We start from the raw sequence: 27,280 nt of genomic DNA, 5'->3' as shown, positions 1-27,280 counted from the left end.
TCCTTAAAAGGAAAACCCTAGAAGCAGCTCTGGTCCATGTGCAGTGGTGAGAGCACTAGACATAGAAGGAAGATGTCACTATGGCAAATGTTCTCCAGGCTGTGCCACGTGTGACATGGAAGCACAAGAGGTTTCAACTGTGTTTCATGGGTGTCCTGGTTTAGGGCAAATTTGGGAGAGAATCCCCAAAAGGGGGGCCTCTCCAGAAAGCAAACCCACATGGCCCCTCCCCCCAACCGGTTCGGGAAAGAATTCCTTGGAGAGAAGTGGAAAGAACCTGTTTATTTAACAGGCACAGCAACCCCCAGTACACAAAATGAACAATACCAGATGACACCACTCTTTCACCGCTCTGAAAAAGATGACAAATTCAGAAAGTCTCTCTTGGGGATGGTCACTCTGTTATCAGTCCCTCCGGCGCTGGGGCAGCTGCTGCAGGCCACAGGGTGCAAACTCTCTCAGTGTTTCCCAGGTCCCAGTCCGGAGCAGGTTCAAGTAGATCCAAACAGGAAAGGAGAAACAGTCCAGGAAGGAATTTGGACTGTTTAGCTAAATTAACTAATGAGAAGAGGCAAAAAGCAAGAGCAAGCAGAAGCAAAGTAGAAGCACAGCAGAAGCAAGAGCAGAGTGAAAAGCAGGGCAAAAAGCAAAAAGCAGCACTATGTACTGTACTGTCTGTATGTCCCGCCAGCTGTGGGGGAGTGGCTGATAAGAGGCCAAAACAGAATTTTCCCTCTTCAGAGCCAGTCTTGAAGGCACAGAACATAATATCCAGCATACACAGCACACATGAATAGGGATACAAGCATCCTAACATCACCCTAGGACACTGGGGAAGCCTATGGTACAAGAGGGACTCCTCTCTTCTTGATGAACTGAGAATTGATTATCCGAAGGGTGGTGATGGACTGAGAGTTGGTGATCTGAAGAGTGGTAACTGAATTGAGAATCCAAGGTTTTGTCCTCCTGTGATGCATTAGAAATTTGGTAGAGAGAGGAAGAATATTTTTGGAAAGTTTTCATTCTGAGTTCTGTGTGTGTTTCTTTTTACATATAGATGTAAGTTAATAAAGTTTTTTTTCTTTATTCCTAAGTTAAAGCCTGCTTTGCTCTATTCCATGTCACATCTCACAGCAGACACTAGAGAAAATATATTTTCATGGGGGCACTGGCATTGTGCCAGCATCAAACCATGACACACAGTCTCTTAAGGCACTTAAGGTATATTTCTGCTTACTTAAAACTAAAAATTGCACTCCTACTTCATGCCTGTGCGGCTCAATATATTTCAGTTTCTCTAAAGGTTCCAATTCAATCCCTGCATTCTTTTTTCTCTCTGAGGGACTTGATTTATTAAAATTATGAATATTGATCTAGTACCGATATCCAACTGTGAAAGACAAAAACTCGCTAACAGTTTAAAGTTAGAAAGTGTATGTTTATTGCGATGCTGGGCAGCGTGCGGGATGGCTCCCAAATACACACCACAATTTACAGGTGATTACAGAGTCCTTTTATCTATACAGGTATTTAATACTCAAAATACAAATGCATATTCATAACCTTGGTACATCTCATTCCCCGCTTCATATGGTAATTAGTTCAAAACCTATTAAGCGTGGGTAGTTTGTTCTTCGAAATGGGTCAGTGGTGCCTTTCATGGGGAGGGGTCCTAAATTGAGGAAGTAAATGAAGTCTTCCTCATTCTGACCTTTCTACCTTTTCAATGCAAATATGACAAATGAACCCTTGGTAGAACTCCCATTCCCTGTCTTCAACTGGTTTCAGAACAGAGGAGGCTTACAATTGTCTTATGTTCCTAAAAGCTATTTATCAGTTTCGATAGTCTTCATTAGAAACCCAGCTAACCAAATATTATGTTGACAAGCAATCAATTATTAGTTACTCACTAACTCTTAATTTCATCAAGGCCTACCCATTTATTTTGATTAACTCTAATAAAGCTTATCTCTAACTAAAACCTCAGCTCTAAAATCTCTAAATTCTTTAAAGTTTATGTCTCAGACTCAGAGAGGCTTCTATTTCATGCATTCCAACAGCTACCAGTGGTCTCTGTGGGGGCCTAGACCTCTTCTGGTGTTGAGTCATCTGCTACCTCTTGAAATATCTCTTTGCTGTGATCTAAGAGAGACTCATTGTTTCCAACAGGCAATCTGAAGTCATTGCTGTAGAGCAAACTGGTGCAATTGGGTTGTATTGCACCAAAAGTTGTATGGGACATCTTTATTTGTTTATTTATGTGAGCCCATGGTGAAGAGATCTTGGGGGGACAGTATCAGAAATGAGGCAGGGAATGTCTGTTTATTAAATGGTGAGGAGAGCTGCCAGCAACAGACTGCTAGCTATGTTCTGTGAGAAATAATGCAGCTTTTCTTACCTGGCATCTTGCCTACTGCATTTAACCCCAGACTTGCATCCAGCTGGCCCTGTGTTTGAAGGAGTGGACCCCAGCAAGTGCCTCTCCCTGATGATGCTAACATTGTGGATGCCCTTCACACCTACACAAAGGAAACACTAGGTGTTAGCATTGTGATCCAGATGCCTGTAGGCAATGTTGACAACTACCCCAGTGAGGGAGACTTCCAGCGTGGCTGTAGTTAAAGTGATGGCCTTGGAGCCATTGCCTATGGGAGTAAGATCCTCATTACTTATTTTGCCTTTGGTCAGAGTAGATTCCTCACAAATAAATGTATGCTGCTGCTGGGTGTTAATCTGTTTTTAAAAAGCAGAAAAAACTATTTTTTTTCCTTCCAAACTGCCTGTACCACTGGAGTTAGTTGCTAGAAATTAGACCAGCTCTTAATTCTGAAGTAGCATGTTCTCACTCTAACACCTGATTGTAAACTATGGTCGTCTTGTTACCAAAAATTTGGTGAAAATAAAAGAAACTTTTAAACACCAATGTAGCATTAAGAAGTGCCAGAGACTGAAATGTTTTAATTCATGGCTTAAAGATTTTTATAAAGGATTTTTGTCCATTAACACTATATAAGGAAGCTGCATCAACAAAGTTGCATGGAAGACCATCGCACCCTGAATGGGCCCCCTGGGCTGAGGCCCTGGACTGTGAGTTAATCCACCTAAGGCATTCAAGATAAGACAAAGTCACACTTGTTGTCTGAGGTTGCAAATGCAAGATGTAGCTGGGAGAGTGCGTATTCTATTGCCATCTGTTAGAACCAGGTGGAGCAGTTATCTTCTGTTAATGGGCTACCTGTTAAAACCAGGTGGGGCAGTTTTCTTTATCTCTTCCATGACCTATCCTCCCTCTAGAGAGATATCATCTGTTAATGGGCCATTGAGTCTCACTGCATGACTGATAAAATTACATCATCCCATTGTGAGATGCTCTGCCAGGGGGAGGAGCCAAGCCTTCCTACCTGGATATAATCTGAGGTTTGGAACACCACAGTCAGCCTTTTCCCACTGGATTCCCAGAGGAAGACCAGGCCCATCTACACCACCACTGGACCTTCAGAGGAAAACTACACCCTTTCTACAGGACCATTGTTTCAACAGAACTACATCTGTCACTCCAGGAGGACTGCAGTCACCATTTAATCGGACTGCTACCAACACCCTGACCAACAGGGTATCAGGTTGTATTCTGACTCTGTCAGTGTTGTATTGTATCACTGCATTTTTATTTTTCCTAATAAAGAACTGTTTTTCCTACTCCCATATCTTTTCCTGAGAGCACCTTAAATTCAGAATTATAATAGTTCAGAGGGAGGGGGTTTCCATTTTCCATTTCAAGAGAGGCTTTTGCCTTCCTTAGCAGACACTTGTCTTTTCAAACCAAGATAATTGTTCAAAGCATCTCAGGTCTAGGAAGTTATGGATAAGTCTGGGACAGCATTCACAGAAGAGACAAGCCCAGCAGCTTGGGGGCAGAAGCCATAACCCCAGGCTTATCTATTGCCAGGTTTGCACACATTTGAAACATGGAAAGGACTCTCCAACTAGTTAAAGTTAGAAAGGGGTATGTTTATTGATAGTGCCAGACACACGAAGTGTAGCCTCCCAAAGACGTGTGCAAAGTTCACAAAGCTCTGGCTCTCCATTTATTCACTAAAGTCTTACATATTCATATAATTTCCCAATATACCTATACATATTTATTACCTGACCCCGCCTACCCCTGCTTCATATTAAAATGTATTATAATGAGTCCGAAGTCCCTTCACAGTTGCACAGTCTCTTATTGAATTAGGTCGGTGGGCTTGAAATGGGTCAGTGGTCTCTCTGAAGCTGAAGTAAAAGGCATCTTCCTCATAGTGACCATTTCATCTTTGTCTTGGCAGCAGGCTTTCTGACCCCCTTGGCTATAGTCCAAGCTCCCCAGCCTGGTTCTAGCTGGTTTTGGGTTTCAGGTGCAGTCATAGTTCTTTCCTTTTGACAATATACCCAGCCTCCCATCCTGCTTCTACAAACATAGCAAAGTCAAGCAGTGATATATAACCTTAACTTTAGCTAGCTCCATCTGCTAATAATTAACTATTCCTCATTACTTCTACTCTTCTTCGTAAACTCTTAATAATTATAAATTTTTTCTATCCTCATAACTAAATCTAGCTAAAATCTTAACTCTTTCAGTTTCTTCAAACCCTTGATTCACATTTTCCCCCAACTCAGGGAGGAGGAGGAAGGTTTCGGGTGCATGGCAAAAAGCCTCTGATCAGAGGCAACGAACACCCATTCTGCATTACATGAACTGGCTCAGCCAGGAAAGCCACATCTACAGGACATTCATGTGAGGGGCAGCTGCAGAGGTGTCATGGTCCATCAAAGGCCCCCCAAATGGTTCCCCAGACCCTGCACCAGAGCACTGCATGTGATGCAAAGTGATGCAACTGACCCAAAGTGTTGCAAGAGACAGTGTCAAACTTGCCCTCTCCAGGGGAGGCACCTGGGCATTCCTACCTGTCCCAAATGTATATTAATCCATTCAATTCTATATTTTTCAGTGGGGGTCCCTCACCAGCAAGACGGCTGGATGGAGACAATCAACGAGATGTCATTAACATTCATGGAGGGGTGATATGTTTCTACTTAATCTGTCTCTGTCACTCTTCCTGTCCCACCCCCCTTTTTTCTATTTCTTTCTTTCTTTTTCTTTTACTGTTAAATAAAATATATCAAATTTTGTTATCAACATTTAACCTCATTTTGTTTGATCTCGTTTCGGGAAATATTTCAAACCTTCGGGGTTCTTTCTGCTTTATTCACAAAGAGTTTTCTTTGCTCCTCTGTGATTAGAGTGGATCATAACAAGAAGCAGGCATTCTTTATTCAACTGGATGTGTAAAGGGTTATCTCCTCGGAAATGCAGTGCATGCTGAGTACAGGAAAGTTCCTGCATAGATACTGTATTTTACAGATATATTCATTGATTGCCCCAGAATAAACATACATATGATAATCATTTCCCTGAAATTATTAACATATTTCCCTGTGGTGGTGTGAAAAATGCGTATTATATGATTGACTTTTCTCAAATATTAAAATGAATACTTATCCTAGGTTACAATGTAAAGATGTATTCTATTCCCATCCTCAAGAGCTGCTGAAACCAGGAGGGGCATTGTTTTTTCCTTATCTCCTGTTAATGGGCCCATCGATGCATTACCGAATGACTCAGAGATAACTCTCTCTGGGAGCCATTTCTGTTTAATGGTGTCATGGTTTGAGCTTGGCACAATGCCAGTGCCTCTATGAAAATGCCTCCTCCCTGGTGTCTGCTGTGAGATGTGATCAGAAATAGAGCAAAGCAGGCTCTAGCTTAGGAATAAAAGGGAAAAAAAACTTTATTAACCTACAACTATAAAAGAAAAAACACAGAACTCTGGATGAAAACCTTCTAAAAACATTCCTCCTCCCCCTACCAAATATCCAATACATTCACTCGTCAGATCACCCACTCTCAGTCCAGCACCACCCTTCAGATAATCAATTCTCAGTTCATCAAGGAGAGAGGAGTCTCTCTTGTACTATAGGCTTCTCCAGGATACACAGCTGAAACTGTATCCATATCCTCAGTGGCCACACCACTTGCCAATATTCAAATCTGAGCACCCATTAGTTTTACCACAGCATCCCAAAAAACTGACTTCCTCTCAAACCACGACACATGGGTAATCAAGGACCCACCACGTGACTCATAAAGATATCAGCCCATTGTGATATGCTCCACCCAGGGGGGAGGAGCTAAGCATCCCCACCAGGATATAATCTGGGGTTTGGGACAGAACAAGCAGCCCTTACCCACTGGTTTCTAGAGGACAAGAGCTACCAGATCTTTTCTATGGGATCACGACTATAACATGACCATTTCATCTGGACTGCTACCACCACCCTTACTAGCATGGTGTCAAGTTGTATTCTGACTCTGTCAATGGTTTTTCTTTTGTATTATTGCATGTATTTTGGGGTTTTTTCCTTTTTCCTAATAAATTGTATTTCTGACTTGAAGTCTCTCACTGCTTTTGTTTCATACCAGAACAATACTATATGTGTTATGTTAGAAAGTTATGCTGTATTAATGCTTTTAAGTAGTGTGTTAAATATAGTTTTAGGCTACAACATTATATTAAAATAGAAACTATGTGATGTAAGATACTTTTCTAAGTAGCTCAAGGAATGGATAAGATAATCAAGAAATTCTTCACACAGAGATAACAGCAACAAGATACTAAAATTCCAAAGAGAACTATTGCCTCCTTATCGGGGAGAACCAGGCTCCTTCTACCTCCTTTCAGACTCCATGGAGCCAAACCATGATTTACAAAATGAAGGGGGAGAAGTTGACAATAAGCAGAAAAATCCCTAGTTTGAGAGGAATGGTTGCGTCATGTATGAGATATATGAATATGCAACAGGCTATTGCTTTTAAGGGTTAATCTTTTGTTAGCGGACATGCTTTTTTGAGGAAAGCATCCAGACATTCGTAATTCTTTGCTTTTTTATTGTCCTTTATTGTCCTAACTCTGCCCAAATTCTTTTTGCTCTAATTTGTATTACTATTTTTATAACTATATTATTATAACTAAACTTTTAAAATTTTAAAACAAGTGATTGGCACTTTTCACAGTGGCTAAACAGCAGACCTGTAAAAGTCTCACAGACTGAATTCTAACTTGATTCAATTGTACCTGTGAGAAATCTGTCAGCCTTTCCTGAGAATAAAATCCTGTGGTTTTTGAAGAATAAGCATCGTGTTAGCTTACCAGGTGTAGACAATTTTTCATCTGGTAAATCTTATGCTGGGTCTAGAATGCTCTTTAAAGCCCTTTTCATGGTAGACACTAAATGAATGGCCTTCTTCAAGTGTCTTCCACTAACCTCTTGAATTGCAACTGTTTGAAAAACATTCAAGTTTGGCCATGGTCAACTCATGTTGTGCAACAAAAAGACATAGCTCACTATATCTTACCAGCTGCTGGGGTGAAGAATGCTTAAACAAAGTGTATCCCTTTCAACTCTGCTTCTCTAGCAATTGGTGAAGTTTTAAAATGTGAACACGAGCGGTCTGTGCAATTCTTCGTGGACTCTCTCATGAACAAAAAAAACCAAAATTTTGTGTTTCAATGTACCAATTCCACTTGCTTCAGAAGGGCATCTGCCTGAGCTGCCAGAAGAATCACTGCAACAGCATCAACTACAATGCCAGGAAAATACAGCACAAAAGAAACAGCAAGATGTACTTAAAAACAAGAGGTTACATGCTGTTCAAAGCTACACTTTTCTCCTTAGAAAGAGCATAGTTTTTGTTTCTAAGAGCAGACTCCCAAAGTCAATGTTGTGAAAAATGTAAAGGTGGAAGAGTAGCATCACCTCAAAGCAGCACAGCATCAGGCATTTGTCTTTCACTGTTACCTGTCTGCATTGCTGTCCTGTGGCATTACTGTGCTCCTTCCACTATGAAAAATCAACAGGACTCTGGCCATAACAACACTCTGCCTTTTTAGCAGGACTGCAGTTTACATATCAAACTCTCAAGACCATCCCAACCTTAGAATAGTATAATGTTTGGGGAGCCCTTCCCAGAGTGGACCTGCTGCTGCTGTTGCATAAATGTCAACTTTGTCATCAGTAAATGCAGGAAGTGATCAAGGATGTCTCAATGAAGGAAGGGTTTCTGGCCTTTTCCAGCCAGTAATTTCACAAGAGCAACTCTGAGCAATGTTCTTTCAACACTGTTGGTTCCATCTATGCTGTCCTACTTACTCTCCAATCTACCATTACCAGATGAAAATGCATGTTTTCAGCTACAAGAGCTTGGGAGAGGCTGATCCCACCTTCTCTGTCACCCTTCATGGCACCAATAGAGACTCAGCCTCTCTTCAGAAATATAGGTAAGCTGGTCTGTTGTGTTTACCTAAGTAAGAAGGTCACTGGGACTAGACAAGGTGGCATCATTCTTTCCTCTGGGAATACTAGCATTGCACCTGAGCCTAGCAGACTCACATCATCATCATTTAAAAGCTTTTCATCCAGTAACTTAATTATAATTTATTGCTGAGAAAGCAATTTGATGTGCCCAGTCTTCTATATATTAGCCTTCACAGCTCATTACTGAAGTACTTAATTTTGCCTTTCTCCTCTATCATTTAGGTGTAGTCTGAAAGCACTCATACCTCTGGAGGCATTGGTGACCTCCTTTAGCCTTTTCCAGAAGTAAAACAAAGCATAAAATTCACCTTTAAGCTATGGAAGGATGGCTGAGCTAAATACATGATGCATTGTATCAAACCAGCTATCTAAGCTCACTTTCTTTAGTGTAATCAGTAATTAGCTGGTAACAGTTGAAAATGGAGCACTCGATAAACTGCAAATGGTTCTGTTTAACTTCTTACGCGGAATGAACAAGCATCTGGCATGGTTCCATAAGGAATAAATGTTAAGTCTTTGCTTGTCTTTCAGGCTTGATCTAATTGGCCTAAAAACTACAGACACCTTCCTGATCTATACTGAAGAGGACATGGGTAAAATTTTAAAAATAAAGCTCAACTGGGAGGGGACATCTCATATGGAGTTAAAGAGGAAGCCACCACTACTCCATGGTGTGAGCAAGAATGCTAAGAAATGGGGGAGAAAGCTGATTACACATGATCTGAAAACAGGAAAGGTGTCCTGTTTGTCAGGCCTGTGAACCTTGAAAGAAGAATAACAAACTGTCAAGACGACGGATTTATTGTGGCCCTGTAACCGCTTTTGAGAAAACTGCTGAATGCAGTTTCTTCAACTAAAAAATATAAATACTGTCTTAACTTTGCAATAAACCAGTTCACTTGCTTTTAGCTCATATCTCTCACATTCAAATGCCATAAATTGTGCCTGAACAGGGACCTCAGTACTGCTGACATGATCCAGTCCTGTGAGGTACTCCAACTGAATCAACTGTAGGTATGTTCAACTGATCACCAAGGAGCTCCTTTCATCGCTGGCTATAGAACAGGTTAGCTTTTGCGAGCGGTCAAGAAGCATTTCTTATAATGGGGCAAAGTGAAATGAAATCCCAAAAACTGCATAAAGACTGTTTTTTGCATATTACTAGGGAACAAGGATATAAACTCCAACCCCAAAGACTTATACAGCTACTTATATGGGACAGACAATTTTGTCCCTGGTACCCATCAGATGGTTTCTATGACCTTATTCACTTGGAAGAGGTTGGTGAATGTTTGCGAACCCGCCAAATTACTCATCACGATGTCAACCGTGACAGTATTATTACTTGGCTTGTGGTATACTTGGCTTTGCAATGCGGATTGCGTCCTTGCAGATGCTTCGCCTGCATCTCTGTCAGATACTGTTGTTTTTGTTAATGAAATATCACCTGAGGAGAATGATACTAAGTAAACGGATCCTTTTGATTCCGGTCCAATTGATCCTGAACAAGAACCAGATTTATATCCTTCTCTAGCCCCAGTAAGTGCCATGGTGGCTGCTGCTCCTAGCACGGAAGAAATATTGCAAACAGCATGCAAAAAGGCTGCAGCAAATATTTCACATAATTGACCACCATCTTATACCATGTCATAGTCTTCCAGCGACTATGATGAGAAAACAATGCCACCTATAGGACCTGAGCCAGAAAGGTTTATACAGAAATGCCAGAGGCAAGTGTTGGTGGATTCAAGCAATGTCTGTTGTATATCGTAACCAAAACCCACATCATGAACAATTGTCATATGAGATAGTAAAGGAACTAAGGAAATCAGTGAAAGAAAATGGTTTGCATTCCTCCTTTACTATAAATGTATTGGATGCAATTGCAGAACCACATATTAGATAACTGGTGGATTGGAAATCTCTTTTTAAGACAATTTTGACAGGAGGGCAATACTCAGGTAGATGGAATTTGTAGATCTGGCTCAAACTCAGGCATTGAATATTGGTAATCAACAACCGCCCATTAATATAACTGCATCAACAGCTCTCTGGCACAGAAATGTATGCTACAGTTTGGGCACAATTAAGACTCTCACCACAAGTGTGGGACCAAGCTTTGGTTATCGCCATACGTGCGATATGAAAGGTACCTGATACAAAAAAATTAGTCTGGTTTTGCTGCTGTGAGGCAGGGGCCTCAGGAACCATATATCACCTTTACTGACTGATTACAATCGGCCGTTAGGCAGTAAATTGATATGCAGGAAACAGCTGATGCTGTCTTAAAATCCCTTGCTTATGAAAATGCCAATAATGATGGTACCAAGACTGTGGACTTGATAAATAATTGACTGTGCCAATGTCAACCTCACGGATTATATCAAGGCATGCCCTAATATCGGCTTGGAACAATTTAAAGCAGAACTAATTGCTACTGCAATAGCCCAACAACTGCAAGTGGCCAGAGCAGCTATTCAGTGCTTTGAATGCGAGGAAGAAGGGCATATTAGGAAACAGTGTTCAAAGGGACAAAAAGACAATACAAAGCCCAATAAACCCTGCCTTTGCTGCCAAAAATGTTTTAATTGGAGCAATCAATGCCGGTCTAAATATGATAAAGATGGTGTGAATCTCTGTCCGAAGTTTCCCTCATCTGCGTCACAATTGTTATTGGGGACCACTAAAGAAAAAGACCCCTGTCTGAAATTCTGGCCTTGTTGGAGAAAGTTGCTTACCAAGAACCCTGAGACCTGAGCATAGCTCCTGACATTGCTAAGCTATTGTTCACAGGTGTGTTTGCTGTATGCTACACTGAACCTGGTGAAAGGAAAAGAAGGGCATTCTGCCCTTTTTGCAACAATAGCTCTGGAATTTTTCCCCACCTCTCGGCTTGGCTGGACTTCTCCTAAGGTTTTGGGTGGTCCCCACAGAAGACCCCTCACCTGTTTTACAACCACTGTGACAGACAGACTGAGATGTAAGAAGCCTCTCCATCAAAGACCGAGACATGAAATCCCTATGTGAAAAGCCCACCCCTGCTCTTTCCAAGGACTGGGACTGAAACCCCTACCTGGGGGAAGTGTGTGGGGGAGGCAAGCTAACCAAAGCAAGATGGATGTTGCAGGTGCGAGCAGTGGACCAAGAAGACAATGGTTCTTGCCCACTGCTGAGATCATGGACTGTGTGTACCCTTCTTCAAATACCATTTTCCCCCCAAAAATACAATAGACTACTTTTGATTCATTTTCAAGATTCACCCCTTGCCCCCATCAAAAAAGAGTATAATAAGAGTTCGGATGAACTGCAACCTTTGAGATCTCCCTGGAAGTGACCTGGTGAACTCTGTCAGCTGGACATCGACGGACTTCGCCGTGTCTACATTTGGTAGCTATATACCTTCCTTTCTCTTCCTCCCTCTTTTTCCTTATTCTCCCCTTTTCCCCAATTCCTCCCCAACGCATTTTGCTGTGGTCATTCAATAAAGGTACATTTGTTTTTGATTATCACTGCAACCCCCTGTGCCGTGTCGGTTTTTTGCACTCTGAGATCAATTCACAAACCATCATGAAACCCGTTTGTAAGGATGGATCGTGACAGATGGCAACCCTCTCCTAAAGCAGAGAAACTTGAAAGTGAGCGTGTGGTCTGGTGCTGCCCAATCTAATGGGACCCCACTCAATTCAACACCAATAAAAGCACAAGCCTTGCAAGGGGCACCTCTGGGAGTGCCAACCTGGACCTGGCTGTCAGTGCTACCACAACATTGAATAATTCCTCAGTTCACCTGCTGCCCACTTCTGTGTGTGGGCCACTGCCATTTCAAACACATGCTTTACTCCTGTGATGATCCTCTAACCACCTGCACAGGACTATTTATGTTACCAGGAATCATTGATGCCAACTATAAAGGGGAAATTAAAATCATGGCTTGGACACTTAATCCTTCCTGTAGAGTGACACAGGGAAGCCGATTGGCACAATTAATACGTCTGTCAGCAATTCCCTGTTCAGCACTGATCTTACAGCAACAATGAGATGCAGGAGGATTTAGGAGCACAGGCACCCTGCAAATATTTTAATCAAAAATCATAGGGGTACAACAACCATTACTCACTTGTTAAATAGAATTGAAGTCTTTTACAATGAGCCAGTTTCCATCATATCCTAAAGGGAGTGGCCCCCCGAGTGGCCTGTGGCACCTTCAACTGCGATTGTAGCAGGCATAAGGGGACAGCAAATTCCCTGGCAATCTACAAAAGAACTGAAGATCATCAAACCAGAGGGCAAGCCTGCCACCTTGCAGCCATATGTAGTCCCCATCCCAGGTACTTTGTGAGGGCAAGACCTGATGACGCAATGGGGCTTGATAATTTCAACACATTTTAGATGGGGGCCACTGACGAAAGGCTGCTCCTGAAATGTACCTGGCTTACTGATAAGCCTGTGTGGATCTAGCAGTGGACCTTGAAAGGCGAGCGGCTTCATCAAGCCCAAATCCTTGTACAAGAACAATTATATTTGGGTCACATAGTCCCTTCCACCAGCCCCCGGAATGCACCTATTTCTGTTATTCCTAAAAAAAATTAGGAAAGTAGAGACTTTTACAGGATCTCAGGGTGGTCAATGCAGTCATGTCACCTATGGGGGCATTACAACCAGGAATACCTAACCCCACGATGATTCCCAAACATTGGGAATAAGCAATAATTGATTTAAAAGACTGTTTTTTTACAATCCTTTACATCCTGATGATGCACCTAAATTTGCCTTTTCTTTACCATCTGGCAATCATGAGACCCCCATAGAATGATACCACTGGGTTGTTGTGCTGGTTTTGCATTGGAGCCACCCATGGAAGTGATTTTTTCTGAGAGGAGCTGCTGAGAGCTTCCTCTGTGCCTAGGAAAACCAGTTGCTGGCTAGTTTTGAGAATAGGCATGTTAATAGTCAATTGTGAAAAACGTGTTCACGCTCCTGTGAAAATTAAAAAAGTTTATTAAAGGACAATAGGAGACAAGGACCATAAAGCAAAGGTTATTACAGATGGGTGCATCTTGGCACTGAGCCAAAACTACACTGTTACCTTTGGGGATACCCCTTAAATACCTTCTTCCTTACATCAGCCTGTTGCATATTCATAGACCCTTATGCATATCCATAAACTAGTTTACATTTTCCAGGAGCTATTTTACATGGCCCCTCCTAGGGTCCGCCTTTTTAGAGCATGTGTGTTTCTTGGCTGTGGTTTTGGCTCCTCCTCCTTATCACTTCCAGTTTGGGCCTTGGTCCATGCTTTTTTCAGACAGTAAGTCCTGATAGTTGGCATATCTGTAGCTGGTGTCCTCATCCTGTGTTCATTGGATGTTAACTTATCCAAGCAGGCATCTTAACACAAGCATAGCTATTTCACTACTATGTCGAAGCTTAATTAACAGTACAAATACAAACTATACCTTTATAACAAAGTTACTTTAACATCACACATATAAAATCCATTTTAATATTTGCAAAAAGCCAATATTATAGTATGTATCTATAACAAATTAAAAATTAGATCCGCCTCTGTGAGATTCACATTTGAACACAAACAAACCCTGGAAATTCTCTCTTTTCCTGCTGGCCTGGGAACAGGTAACAAGACTCGCCTGGCTCCCGTCTTGGCTAGGCCGGGCCCGGTGGGCCCTGTCGTGAGGCCGGGCCCCTTTCTGGGGAGCCCATCTTGGCCTGGCTGGGCCTCAGCAGCTGCCAGGCAGGGGGAGGGGAGGCTGGGGGGCCCTGGCTGAAGCACCCCCCAGCGCGGCTGCCACACAAGATCATGCTGCTGAGGCCAGAAGCGCCCCTGTAGCCCACACAGAGAGTGGCACTGCTGCTGGAATTGAATGCAGCAGGGGCCAGAGACCAGCCATGTGGCCAATCCTGACACAGCCCCCTGTGCGTCCTGAAAATCCATCACCATGACTGCTTTGGCCACTGCCCAGCAGGGATCACGTGACCATCTGCAGGTCCCAGGTAAGATAGTAAATCCTTCAGTGCACAGATAAGACTTGTACACCTTCAATCCTTCCTTAGGTGAGAGAAAAGGACAGAGAGGACAACATGAGACATGAAGGTCAGTAAGAAGTCAAGTCCCAGATAGAGGGGTTGAAGAGATGCCTTAAGTTTAGGCTGAAATCCTCTTGTAAGGCTATGGAAAAGATATAATTGATACATCAGACTCTTTTTCCCTGTAACTCACTGAAAGTATGGGGAGATTAAGTGTTCAAATTGTAGATATGAGCAAAGGCATCTATGCTAAATCAAGCAGGTGTTGAAGTAGCTGTGATCCAATGAGAAGTTTGAACAGATAGAAAAGAGTGATGAAGACCCTTTGCTCCCAGGGAAAGAAGAAGAAGACCTTTGTTCCCAGAAATTAAAATGATCTCAGAGATAGAGAAAGAGAACCTTTGTTCTTGTACAGCTCATCCTTAAAAAAGTACCCCATAAGTTGACATGACCCATAAATGCAGCGGTGGGAAGGCTGAAAAAAAATAGGAGGAACTTCACTGTTGACGATGGAGAGAGATGGGGAGAGTGATTCGGTGATCAAAATCTGATTTTATTGTGGGATACAAACGCTTATGTACTATTTTAGGGAGACTAGTAATGTGTACTACAATGATTAGGTTGAAATCACATGCACAAACTTATGCATATAACAACATCTCCTGCTTGCAGAGTTTAATGAGATTTTCTTTTCCCGGTAAAACTGTCTGATTTAATCTTCTTGCAATCTAGATCTAATTTTCAAAGTTCTGTTTGCTTTTGCCAAGGCAACCTGTTATCAAATCTCTTATGTTAACCAGGTCCAAAGTGCATCATCTGTCTTGTGTCCCCCAACATTCCAACACTTCATGATTGCAGATTCTCGGACGGCTGCTATTCATGGAACTTAAAAGCCACGAGATAACTGTTTTCTTGTGGAGAAGTCTCCATAAAATGACAAGAGGGACTCCTTTCCCTATGTGAACTGAAGAATGACTATTCTAGAGGTGATAAACTTACTGAATTGTTTCTGTATATTGTTAGTAGGGAACGACAAGGTTGTAGGGGGGAGGAGAAGTGTTCTGAAGGTTTTATTCTGATTCCCATTATTCGTTTAGTTTCTGTTAATAAAGTTTTCTTTGTATCCTTTTAAAGTTTTGAGCCTGCTTTGCCTTCTTCCTAATCCCATCTCACATCAGGAAATGAGTAAATAATTCTAGATGGTACATGGGCATTTGACCAGCACTGAACCCACCACTATAATTGGTGGATTGGCTGAGAAATCTCAAATTGGTGAACTAAAACCACTGCAGTTACACTACCTCAGGGTATGAAAAAGACCCCTATTATCTGTCAATTCGTCATTCACTTAGCCATACAACCATTGTGGCAAAAATAGCTGTCTATTTTTCTGTATCACTACATAGGTGATATTTTAATTGCTTCTGACAGCTCTTCATTGTTACGTGATTGCCTTGCTGCTTTAAAGGTAACGCTTGCCAGCAGAGGCTTGTGCGTAGCCACAGAAAAAATCCAAAGAGAACCTCCTTGGAAATACTTGGGATTTAAATTATTAGAAACAACAGTCACCCCACAGCCAGTAACCCTAAAAACTGACATACGCACATTGAATGATTTGCAAGAGATATTAGGCAATATCAATTGGATTTGCCCTTTATTGGGAATTACCACAGAAGAATTATCCCACCTATTCCATTTGTTGAAAGGGGACCTGTAGGAATGTGCCCCCTGTTGATGGAGTGACAAAATTATTCTTTGTCTGCTTAAAAAGGCAAAATGCCCAGAAGTTTGTCTCCTCAATTTGGTAAAAAGACACCTCATAGGACCTTTGGGACTTCACCTCAAACCTGGGGCTGCCCAATTGGACAGAGGCCAAAAGGTCCCACCTAGGTAATTCACTAGAAAAAGAAGAGAACAAAGGAAATAATAGCTTCTATGGAGTGTTTTAGCAGGAGCAAGACCCTCTTGCCCCTGGCTCAGTTTTTGTCTGCAAGAGCTTTGTTATTTTTCCTTTTATTAAAACTTTTTCTGTTTCCAACACAACCTCAGAAGTCATCCTGCTAATTTTATGCCATTTGAGGTAGCTGAGCTGTCTTGGGTATGATAGGTTCTCTGAGAGCTCATAAGACCTGGCTCAAGGAGAAACCTATCAGGGACCCAGATGTTTTCTCCCCTAGGCAGTTAACAATGACTGCCTGAGAGGCTTTGACAAATGTGACAAGATTAACAAATCCTTTGCCACGCATCAGAACCCAAATTTGCCTTTACAGTTGTTCCTAATTCTACAATCTTTTCAACCTTATGCTCTCATTGGTCAATGTGATGTACAGGAACATCATCTCTGGCTATTAGAATGGATTCTTCTGCCACACACCTTTTCAAAAACTATAACCACTCAACTTGAAGTAGTTTTTTGACTGCGGTCAATGGGACTACTCCGATGCCAGAGCCTGACAGCAATATGATCCAGCAGAAATACATCTTCCTATTACTGCAACAAAATTAGAAAATCTTTTCAGGGATTCACTGTCATTTCAAATTGCCCTTGCATACTATAACAGACCATTTATTCACTCCATGCCACCCGACATTGGCTCCGTGCTTTCACCATGATGGGAGTGCCCCAACAGATAAAAATAGGTAATGGACCTGCATATACATCTCATAAAACAAAAATTTTCTCACACTTGGGGCATCAAACATCATACAGGTATTGTCCATTCTCCAACAGGCCAAGCCATAGTGGAAAGGGCACATTATACATTGAAAAGCATACTTCAAAAACAAAAAAGGGGGAAATCCATTAGGTGTGCTTCCTCAAGAGCAGCTTGACAAAGCAACCTATGTTTTAAATTTTTTTAATCTCTCCACTAGAGATGACCTAACAGCACAACAGAGATGCCTAGGTCACAGAACTGATGGAGAAGGAGTACACCCAGAAGTTACATACAAAGATGTCAGTGGAAAGATCCAGTTCCACTGTTAGCCTGGGGAAGAGGTTACGGATGTGTTTCTTTGCCTGCAGGACCATACTGGCTCCTAGCAAGATATATCAGACCCAGCCAAGGACAACAATGAATCTTGTCATCATTTTACTGCTATACTGTCATCAAGTGGCAGAAGGAGGAATCTACTAGTCCCACATCCTTCAGCCACCGTTTCTTTTTCCCTCTGACCTATAGGGATCCACAACACCCCTGCTCAGTAACAATGGAACAGAATGGGTAGGAGGAATTTGGCTTCCTTCCCTAGATCAGAAAATTGTAGATGCATATAGTATTAACACTACTTTTCATTACTGATTTACCACCTATATGCTTAACATGGAATCAAACAAGTACCTCTTTACCTTTACCTTGTACTAATTTTTCTATGCAATTACATTTAATAGATGTACACTTGGAGACTGCAAGAGAATTGACTGCTATTACATTGTTGGCCATTCTGTCTACCTCCAACTAATCTGCAGATGCCACTCCACCTCATTTCCCCAAATATTGTTTTACACCCATTTCCAATATACCATGTTTGGAATGGACATAATGTATAGGACAATGGCCACAATTCTTACAGTATGGGAGGGTAACTGATTGGGGACCACATGGTATCCTTAAAGAAAATTGGACAAATACAACCATTCTCCCATCCCAAAAGGCAAATCGCAGTATGGTTTGGCATGATTGTGGGATGGCCAGACCCTTAATACAATATTATTTAGATAATAATCAGTCCCATGTGTACAAACATTTGTGGAAAATATTGTTACCTGCTTTTGGCAATAGGGTATGCCAAGTAAAATTAGATATGAATGCTACAATTGCTAGTTTAACACTGCTGAAGGACTAATTACTAATGACTTTTACCTCACATCCATATGCTTTTGCTTTAGCCAGTGGTTTTTCAATATATTATAGAAATAGTTTGCATTTTTTGTCTGCTGATTCTTTTGTTTTCAGATCATATTTAACCTATTGGAGATATGCGCAACTGTTTTGTCCTTCTTCCATTTAAAAGAAGATCAGAAATTTGGGTACCTGTAAATTTGACTCAGACTTGGGAAGGACAAAATGGTCTTTCACAATTGGCTTTACTAGTCCAAGAGGAAATCCAAAAGAGTAAGAAATGAGTTCGCAAATTTCTGTGTTGGCTGATTTTTGCTATTGTTTCTGCCATGATAGTATTAACCACAGCTTCTGTGGCTGTCACTGCCTTAACTCATTCCATTCAAACTGCCCATACTGTGGGACAGGCTTTAACTAATATCACAAAAGAATTGCAAACACAAGAAAACATTAATAAAGAAATAATGGCTAGATTAGATGCCTTGGAAAGTGCTCTTTTATGGGTAGGCGAGAGACTTGAGGCCCAAAAAACTTGTCTATCCCTGCACTGTGATTAGCAGCATATTCATAATTCTTTATGTGTCACTTCTCTTCCATTGAATGACATAGAACAGAATTGGAAGACAGTTAAAAACCCCCTCCAAGGACCCTTTGAGAAAACCTTAAGACAAGATATCCAATCACTTCATACTCAATTAAAGGATAAACTTAGAACTTCACAAACTCTAGAGGAACAAAGGTGTTGACAGATCTGAAAAATTATCTATCTTGGCTAAATCCAAAAAATTGGTTTCCTGGGATAAATTTACGAGTTTGGGTTTTCATTGCACTGGTTTGTTTGACAATAATATCCTTTTTAATCTTCTGTCTTGTCCTTTTTTGACATAGTTAGGGCTGCTAAAAGCATGCAAAAACAAGTCATGGTCACCATAGCTAGCTTTATCTACGATCCCCTTAAAAACAGAGGGGGGAGATATGGAGTTACAGAGGAAGCCTCTGCTGCATCACTTGAGCAAGAATGCTGAGAAACGGGGAAGAAAGCTGATTACACATGATCTGAAAAAGGGAAAGACATCCTGTTTGCCAAGCCTGTAAACCTTGAAAGAAGAATAACAAACTGTCAAGACAACGAATTTATTATGGGCTTGTAACCACTTTTGAGAAAACTGATGAAGGCAGTTTCTCACATTAAAAAGTATACTGTCTTAACTTTGCAATAAACCAGATTCACTTGATTTTAGCTCATGTCTCTTGCATTCATATGCCACAGTCAGGCATGGTATGACCTATGGAAAGAGCTGAAAAGTTACTGGTATCAGCCTGTAAAGTCTTCCCAGGATCTGCATATCAGATGAATATGTGTGAAATCTGGGGAAACACAACAGAAGTACACGTTACACTGCATGTGAGCTGACTGTGGCAGGTCTGTCCCCCCTCCTCTCTACCACAGATAGTTGGTGCATAAAGAAATAACCCAGGCTGAAAGGCTCAGCAAGGGGTCATCTCTGATGCTAAAAGGGCTCAGGCCTTGTTAGCATTCAGGAACACATAATCACAGAATGATCATATGCAGGTGCTTTTATTGAAGAGCTCTGGGTGTCAGGGGTGTAAAGACCCAAATCTGACTCCTCCATGGGTTCGGGATGAATATGTTTTTATATTTTGTTATATAACTTACATATTAATTATTAAACTTACATTGTTCTATTGTATACATTGTTTTCATCCAAGCATGGGTTTCTCGTGATCCCCCTCGAACCCTTGAACATAGTTTCTCATGATTCTTCTTACGATTAAACAATAATTATATCTAATTACTAAACAATCATCACATCTAACAGTTATATCATTTATCATATACTGCTTACGCAGATGCAGTTTCACATGATCTGGCAAACACAAGGCTTAACATTTCCCAGGGACTACCCTTAACATTTTCCCAGGGCCTACTAAGCCTAACTTTCTTTCTAACTCCCCTAAATATACCATGATTTTAGAAACATTTTATCCCTATACTATCAGCTTCAGCTAAGAAGTAACATCTTAGTCTGGAGACCAGATGTAGGAACTCAATAAAAGAAATATTCTTGACTAAGAGACACCGTTTTACAAACTATAAAAGACACACACATTATCACACACATTATCACAAAGGTAGAAGCATTCTACACACTCACCCTAAATGTGTTTGAGACTTCTCTCCAGAGTCTGGACGTAAACCCATGGTTACTTCCTGGGGATTGAGGGAAAGGATCTCAGTGTGTGCCCCACCAACAATTGGATGGTAAGATACATGGAATCCAAAGTTGTATTGTTTCTTCACTAGCTGTAACATTAATAGGTACCTTTAACCTTGTGCTGGATATATCTACTAGTATTCTCTCTTTTTGTCCTTATTCCTGTGTACTATTAGTTTGTTTTAAGTCCTATGTCTGTGAGTCTTATGTCTATTAAATAAAAAATTCATTCTATAATAGACCAAATTAGCCATTATTAAAGAACTTGTGAACGAGAGTGGGTTTTGGGGTGGTGGCTGCCTCAGTAAAGCTACTGCCTGCTGCCAGAGGCCTGGGCAAAAGGCAAGGACTTATCTAAACCCCCACATCCATTCGTAACACTGACTTGAAATGTCAATCAGAAGGAGAAATATTCAGAACCTAGCAAGAAAAGTTGGGGTATTGAATTTAGTTGGTATCCTGAACTGTCTTTCATTTTTAGTGTTACCAGCTAATGCTGCCTCAAGGATATAGGTGAATGGGTTACTGGCCAGCATGAAGTTTTAAACTTTGCTTTAATTAAGTAAAACTAGTCACCACAGATCAGATCTCAGATGTTCTTTTTCTTTATTTAGATACTGTGACACACCTTGGGGAGTAAATTAGCTTACTTTAAGGTGGTTTAGATCGTACTTGAAGGGTTAAAGTACTGACAGCACCAAAAATACTGAAACATGGATGGGCATGGCTGTAATTTACAGGAATAATGTGCTGATTTGGCACAACAAGCTAGACCTAAAACTGCAACCAGTAACATGGTAGCACCACCTCCTTAAGCACTATATTGCTCCTTCTGAGATCTAGCAGAAAGGTTGAAACTAGATGATCTTTAAGGTCCCTTCCAGCCCAAACCATTCTATGATGTCTGTAATTGAAAATCTATCTGAACATCCAACAGGTAGTAAAGTTGCCAAGCATGTGGTACCGTACTTCTAAATCTTGTGTTAATGTTGTTCTCAAGGTAACCCAGATCTGTCAAAGAACACCAGTTGATATTACAATTTGCCACATTTCTCAGAGCTTTAAATAAGCATCACTGCCTAACATCTGTAAGATAGTCTTCATCCTACTTTGTACAATCTATGAAACGTAGGGGGAGTAGAAGCAAAGATCCTCAAATAAAATATTAAAATAAGAAATAAGACAGCTATTTAACAGGCTAATAGTGTATCAAGATGCTTCACAGGACAAATGTCAAATCAAACAACTTGCCCTAGAATTACCTGTAATCCACATTACATGTTATTTGTTAATCATAAAGACAACAGGTACCTTCTCTTGACTTCTGATTCCTCCTCCTAGGTTTGCTTTCTGTGTGGAGGATTCCCAGCTAACTGGTATACCTCCTGGCAAAGAGCTCTGCTTTGTGAAGTGCACAGACGAATGTCAAAAAAGATAGAGAGAATCAGCCAAGAGAAATCCTGTATGATGCATGTTGCTGTGCTTGGAAGAATGGGCCCTTTTTTTTTTCCTTCAGACTCCTGGAAATTCTTTTTCTTTCAAAAAAGTTAAATTCTAGCTCAAGATTCCCAGCTATTAGTCTTAATTTTCATGTGTGCCATAACTATCGCTAACTAGGTTATACTATCCTGATTTCTGACCTTGGTTTGTCATCTTGTACTTTTACATGCTTACTGACAAATAGGTATAACATGAACCTTGTGCCTAAAGAACCTGAAAGAACCTGTCTACTTGTTGCTGTGGTGGATGCTAAAATGTAATGCTACCAATCCCCATGATATGTGCAATAGTGGAGAGCTAATTAGAGGCGTCTATTAACTGCCCTGTAAAACAGAGGAAAGCTGGGAGGAATGCAAGGAATTTCTTCAAAGATCATTTCAGCCTAATAGAAGACCTTGAGCTGCCAAAAAATTTCTTGATTAAAGTTTGAGCTCAACTGTATGAGCGAGACACAGCTGAAAACTTGCCATGGTGTTACAGTACTGACTCCTACTGCTTCATCTCCAGCCATGCTAATCTCTTCTGGTTCAGGAGAGTGTCAAGTCAGCTGTTGCCAGAGAATCTCAGCGCCATTTAACCTCAGAGCATGACTTCCAGTAAGTCTACTCCCAGCAGTGACTGCTTGATTGTCTCAGACTGCCTCTGGTCATGTTCCGAATGAATCCCTGTTCATTTGACTAAATCATAGTCTCCTTTGGATGAAGTCCAACCTTTTGGATTGTCTTAAATTTCAGTTTGTAGACTTAGAGCTTTGTCACTTCTAATCTGAATACAAAGTGCTTGTTAGGGCTAACAAAGCCCTGTGGAAATCACGCTTTGCACAACCCTCCTGGGTGGCAGAGCTCAACTCAGAAATGCAAGCTGGTCCCATTTCAGGTTTGACAGAAACCAGCACACTGTGCTACATACAGTAGCAAATAAATCTGTGAATGAAACCCTGTGCAAAAACTTGTTGCTTTGACACAAGTCTTGAAAGACCAAGTAAACATTCCTGCAGGTACAATAAATGGCTGTTTTGATATACTGTTTGGGAACCCTCATAAAACAAAATTGCTGGCAGATGTGCCCTTCCTGCTTATTCATGGAGTATAGCTTTTTCACAAGGCAGAGGAGCTGAGCTGAGCTCCAATGCAATAGTTTATAGGAAATTATCCTTCCTTCAGGAGATTATGAGCAGTTACTTGCTGTTCAGCTCTCCATTCCTGCCAAGCTACTGGAATATTATACTTCCCTACTTGGAGACTGAGCCTGCAAACATCTGTTCACCCTGAATGGAGTTGAACAGGCAGAGACTAGCACCAAGTCCCATAATTTCTGTTTGCAGCCTACTTGTGTACATCTGTTTCAGGCTCTCACTGAGTAGGTACTTGGCAAAGTGCTGCTTTGACAGAATAAAATACCAATCTGTACTGTATAAACCTTTTCCTAGTGTCCCAGAGTTTCTTAAAAATTCTTTATTACTCCTCTTCTGCATTTTACTAGACTTTTTTCCTCTGCTGATTTGTGGAAAAAAAACCTCCACAACTTGTAAAAGTTGTAAAGCTGGTATGATTTATTTCAGCGCTTGGATGCATGCTCCCCAAGGACATGTGCACCCCAAACATTCCTGAGTCTACTTTATCCCCTAACCTTTTGCATATGCATAAAAGCCATATGCATATGTGTCAAAAATAGGTTAGAAACTGTTGTAAAATAGTTGATAATTGTTAAGCATGTGCTGTTAGTTTGGTTATTATATTGTAAAAGGGGTTAAAAGGGTAGTTATAAGACATACGGTACTCAACATATGGTATTACACCTAAGTAAAGTGCCCCACCCCCCAAGCGAAATGAGCCAGCCTGGACAGAACTGTAATGGGCCAATGAAGCACCTTAAACCTTTCTGCAAATGAAGGATCCAAACAGAAACCAATCCAAAGGAACAAAAAACAGGATAAAAAGGAGACATCTGACCCAGTGAATCTGTGCCACTCCACCTGGAACATGGGGGACATCGTTGCTCAAGAAAGAAAGAAGACCCAGCGCTGGCACTGCAGCATCCTTGATGGGAACTCTCCTGCTCGACCCACAAGTCCCCATACTTTAGGCCTTACTATAATAAATGCTGAAATCACTTTTAGTACCAGGAGTATGGTCCTGTTTTTAACAGCTGGGGACTTGTCTGGGATACAACCTTGCCTAACTGAGACCGGAGGATGGGATGGCCACCTGTCTTCCATGGAGGGACCTTGCCTCAGTATCCGGGAAAAAGGCCTGAGGCACATGTGAGGCACAGCAGAGCTAGACACCAGCTGGTATCACCCATCCACGGGCAGGGGGAGGGCCTGAGGGGACAGTGGGGGCGAGTGTGTGGAGAGAGCTTGAGATGGGCCCGGCTTGGAGCCCCGGAGTGTGTGAGGACCTCCTAGTACCACAGTTCCGGCTTTCCGCAAGGAGACCAGATGGAAAGGGAGGGAAGCGAAAGAAGGAAGACCGAGTGAGGCGCCCCCCCCCAGCCCTCCTTGTTGCAGCACCCTGGCAGGCCTCATTAAAGCCTGAAGAGCCACTGCTCCCCGGGTGGGTGGGGGCTGTTGCAAAAAGGTGCGAGTGACCCACAAACAAGCCATTGTTCCCTGGGTGGGTGGGGAGCCGTGGCGAAGGTTTGAGTGACAGCCTCACAGGTGAATTGACACTAGAGGCGACCAGATTCAGGGTCCTTCCTGGAGGCCTGGCAGTACTGAAGCCCGGAGAGGCCGACCCCAAGGTGAGGGAGGCTACAGCATCGTATAACTTTTTAGCACTGTGGCTGCGAGGGGTAGTCATGTGGCCCGATCCCTCGAGGGTACAGGGAGGGTGAGAAGTTCACCTTGGGCAAGGTGCGGAGATCCGAACCCCTGACTCTGAGGCTATCTCTAGGGAAAAGGAATAGCCAAACCTCGAGGGAGGTGGAAGGGGTCGGGGTGGGGGCCTACACGGACCAGTGAGTCTCTGGCAACAGGGGTCAGCTTTGTGTAAGTCTAAGAGGTTTGCTAATGTTTCCTTCCTCTAGCCAATAAAAGAAAAGGAAAATTTATGGGGATACTGAACCTAGGTCAGCGGGGAAACTTAGGGTGTCAGTACTCAAGGGCTCTGGAGTGTCAAAAAAAGGTACCTTACACAGTCCAAGTGGGCGAGGCACAAGAGCCAAAAACTCAGCTAAGCAGAAGTCAAGAAGTATGAATGAACACACCTGAGGGTGTGAATGAATGTGTGTGTGAATGACAAAGAGTAAGTGTTCGTTAGATAAGAATGCCAGAGAAGAGTGCCCAGGGGCACTAAAGTCGATTGTTGCAAGGACACCTGTTGCATAAACAGAAAGAGATTAGGAGATCTCTCAAGTTAAAAAAGAGCAAGACAGAACTTTTAAAAAAGCCGGTAAGAGTAAGCCGTTTTATTTACCAGCCCAAAAGCTTATAGTAACCGAAAGTCACCATGGGTCAGAGCCACAGTAGAAGAGGAGGGCGACCAAGGAAAAAGGATAAGAATATTCCTCCTGGTAGCCCCCTTGGTGATATATTGGATGACTGGAATAAGTGGGAAACAACTGAAAAGTTAGATCAAGTGAGGGTGATTTATTATTGTGCGGAACATTGGCCAAAGAAGAAATTATAACAAAAACCCCTTAAAATGGCCCTGGTATGGAAGTAGAGATAAGTGGTTATGTAATTTATTATATCTGCAAGTGTGTAACCAAGAAAACCCTAATTCAGAAGAAGTAGAGTATGTTACTTGCTGGGTCAAATTCTTAGAAGGAGATTCCAAGGTATACAAACTAAAAAAGGATAAAGAACAGAAGTCAGAGGAAAAGGATAAAGAAAACGAGAGAGTTATTCAAAAGAGGTTGGATCCCCTGGACTATGTAGTCCCACCAACTCTTCTTCCAAACTATCAAGCCACCCCCTCCCCCACACTTAACACCCAGCCTCCTGCTTCTCAAAACCTACCTTTATCCCCTCCAATGATCCCCACCGCTCCTCTATCTCCTCAGGGAATCTCCATGTCATTTTTACCTCCTCCAACAACCCCACTCTGTCATATATATCCACCCCTTGATGCTTTTCCCCCACCGCCTCCTATACCCACTAACCTGCAGCATGCTCAACCTGTAAGTCAGAATACAACACCTTTCCCTGAGAAAAAACCTCTGGATAGATCCTCCAACCTAACAACTGTACCCTCCCACAATGATAACAAAGAATTAGCGAGCCAATCAAATGACCCTTTAGATGCTGACCCTTACTGTAATACCAAATCAAAAAGTTGTGTAAGGCCAGAGGTAAACCTGGACAAGCTGTTCCCCCTGAAGGAAGTTCCACTAGGTGGGGGGGTAGGAGGAATAGGTTTTTGTAAATGCACCCCTGACAGCTTCTGAAGTAAGAACATTTAAAAAGGAACTGGTTAGCCTGGTGGAAGACCCAATTGGGACAGCTCAGCAAATAGATTAGTTCCTGGGTCTCAATATATATACCTGGGGAGACCTGCATTCTATTATGAACATCCTCTTCTCCCCAGAGGAGATACGCCTCATAAGGTCAGCAGGGATAAAGATCTGGGAGAAGGAGAATTGCACCGGACCCCCGGGTGAGCAAAAACTCCCTGTAGTGGACCCAAATTGGAATCCCAACCAAGAAGAGGGCTGGAGAAACATGAAAGACTACAGGACCCTAATTATAAGAGGCATAAAAGAATCTGTACCCAAAAGCAGCAATACTAAATTGGCATTTGATGGGAGTCAAGAATAGGATGAGTCTCCAGGGGGGCATGGCTAAATTGATTAAAACAAAATTTTCAGTTACATGCCAACATTGATCCTGATGGACCAGAGGGCCAAGTACTATTAAAAGTACAGATTGTTACCAAAGCTTGGCCTGACATTAGATGGAAATTAGAAAAACTGGAAGACTGGCAAGAAAGGGGAATTAGCGATCTGTTAAGAGAAGCTCTGAAAATTTATTTAAGGAGAGATGAGGAGAACAGAACAAAACTAAAAATTATGGTGGCAGTAGCAAGAGAAAGTGTAGGAATGGGAAGAGGGGAGCCAAAGGGGGGAGCAGAAAATAATGGAAAGCTGGGTCAATGGAAAAGACCACCATTAGATGATGTGTATTGCTATTACTGTGGTGAAAAAGGGCACATTGAGTGGTCCTGCAAAAAATTACAAATGGATGAAGCAATTGAGAAAGAACAGGACACCCTGGAGAAGATTCTGAGGGGACACGATGATTAG

The 27,280-nt window shown here is 41.9% G+C and overlaps 1 pseudogene; it reads left to right on the top strand.

Moving 5' to 3' along the window:
- The first annotated feature begins 1,639 nt into the window (after nt 1-1,639).
- LOC132341405 (endothelial lipase-like) lies at nt 1,640-27,280 on the top strand (annotated as a pseudogene).

The sequence above is a fragment of the Haemorhous mexicanus genome, chromosome W (genome assembly GCF_027477595.1).
Source record: "Haemorhous mexicanus isolate bHaeMex1 chromosome W, bHaeMex1.pri, whole genome shotgun sequence".
NCBI lineage: Eukaryota > Metazoa > Chordata > Aves > Passeriformes > Fringillidae > Haemorhous > Haemorhous mexicanus.
The sequence above is the reverse complement of the archived record's forward strand: the minus strand, read 5'-3'. Positions and strand labels throughout refer to the sequence as shown.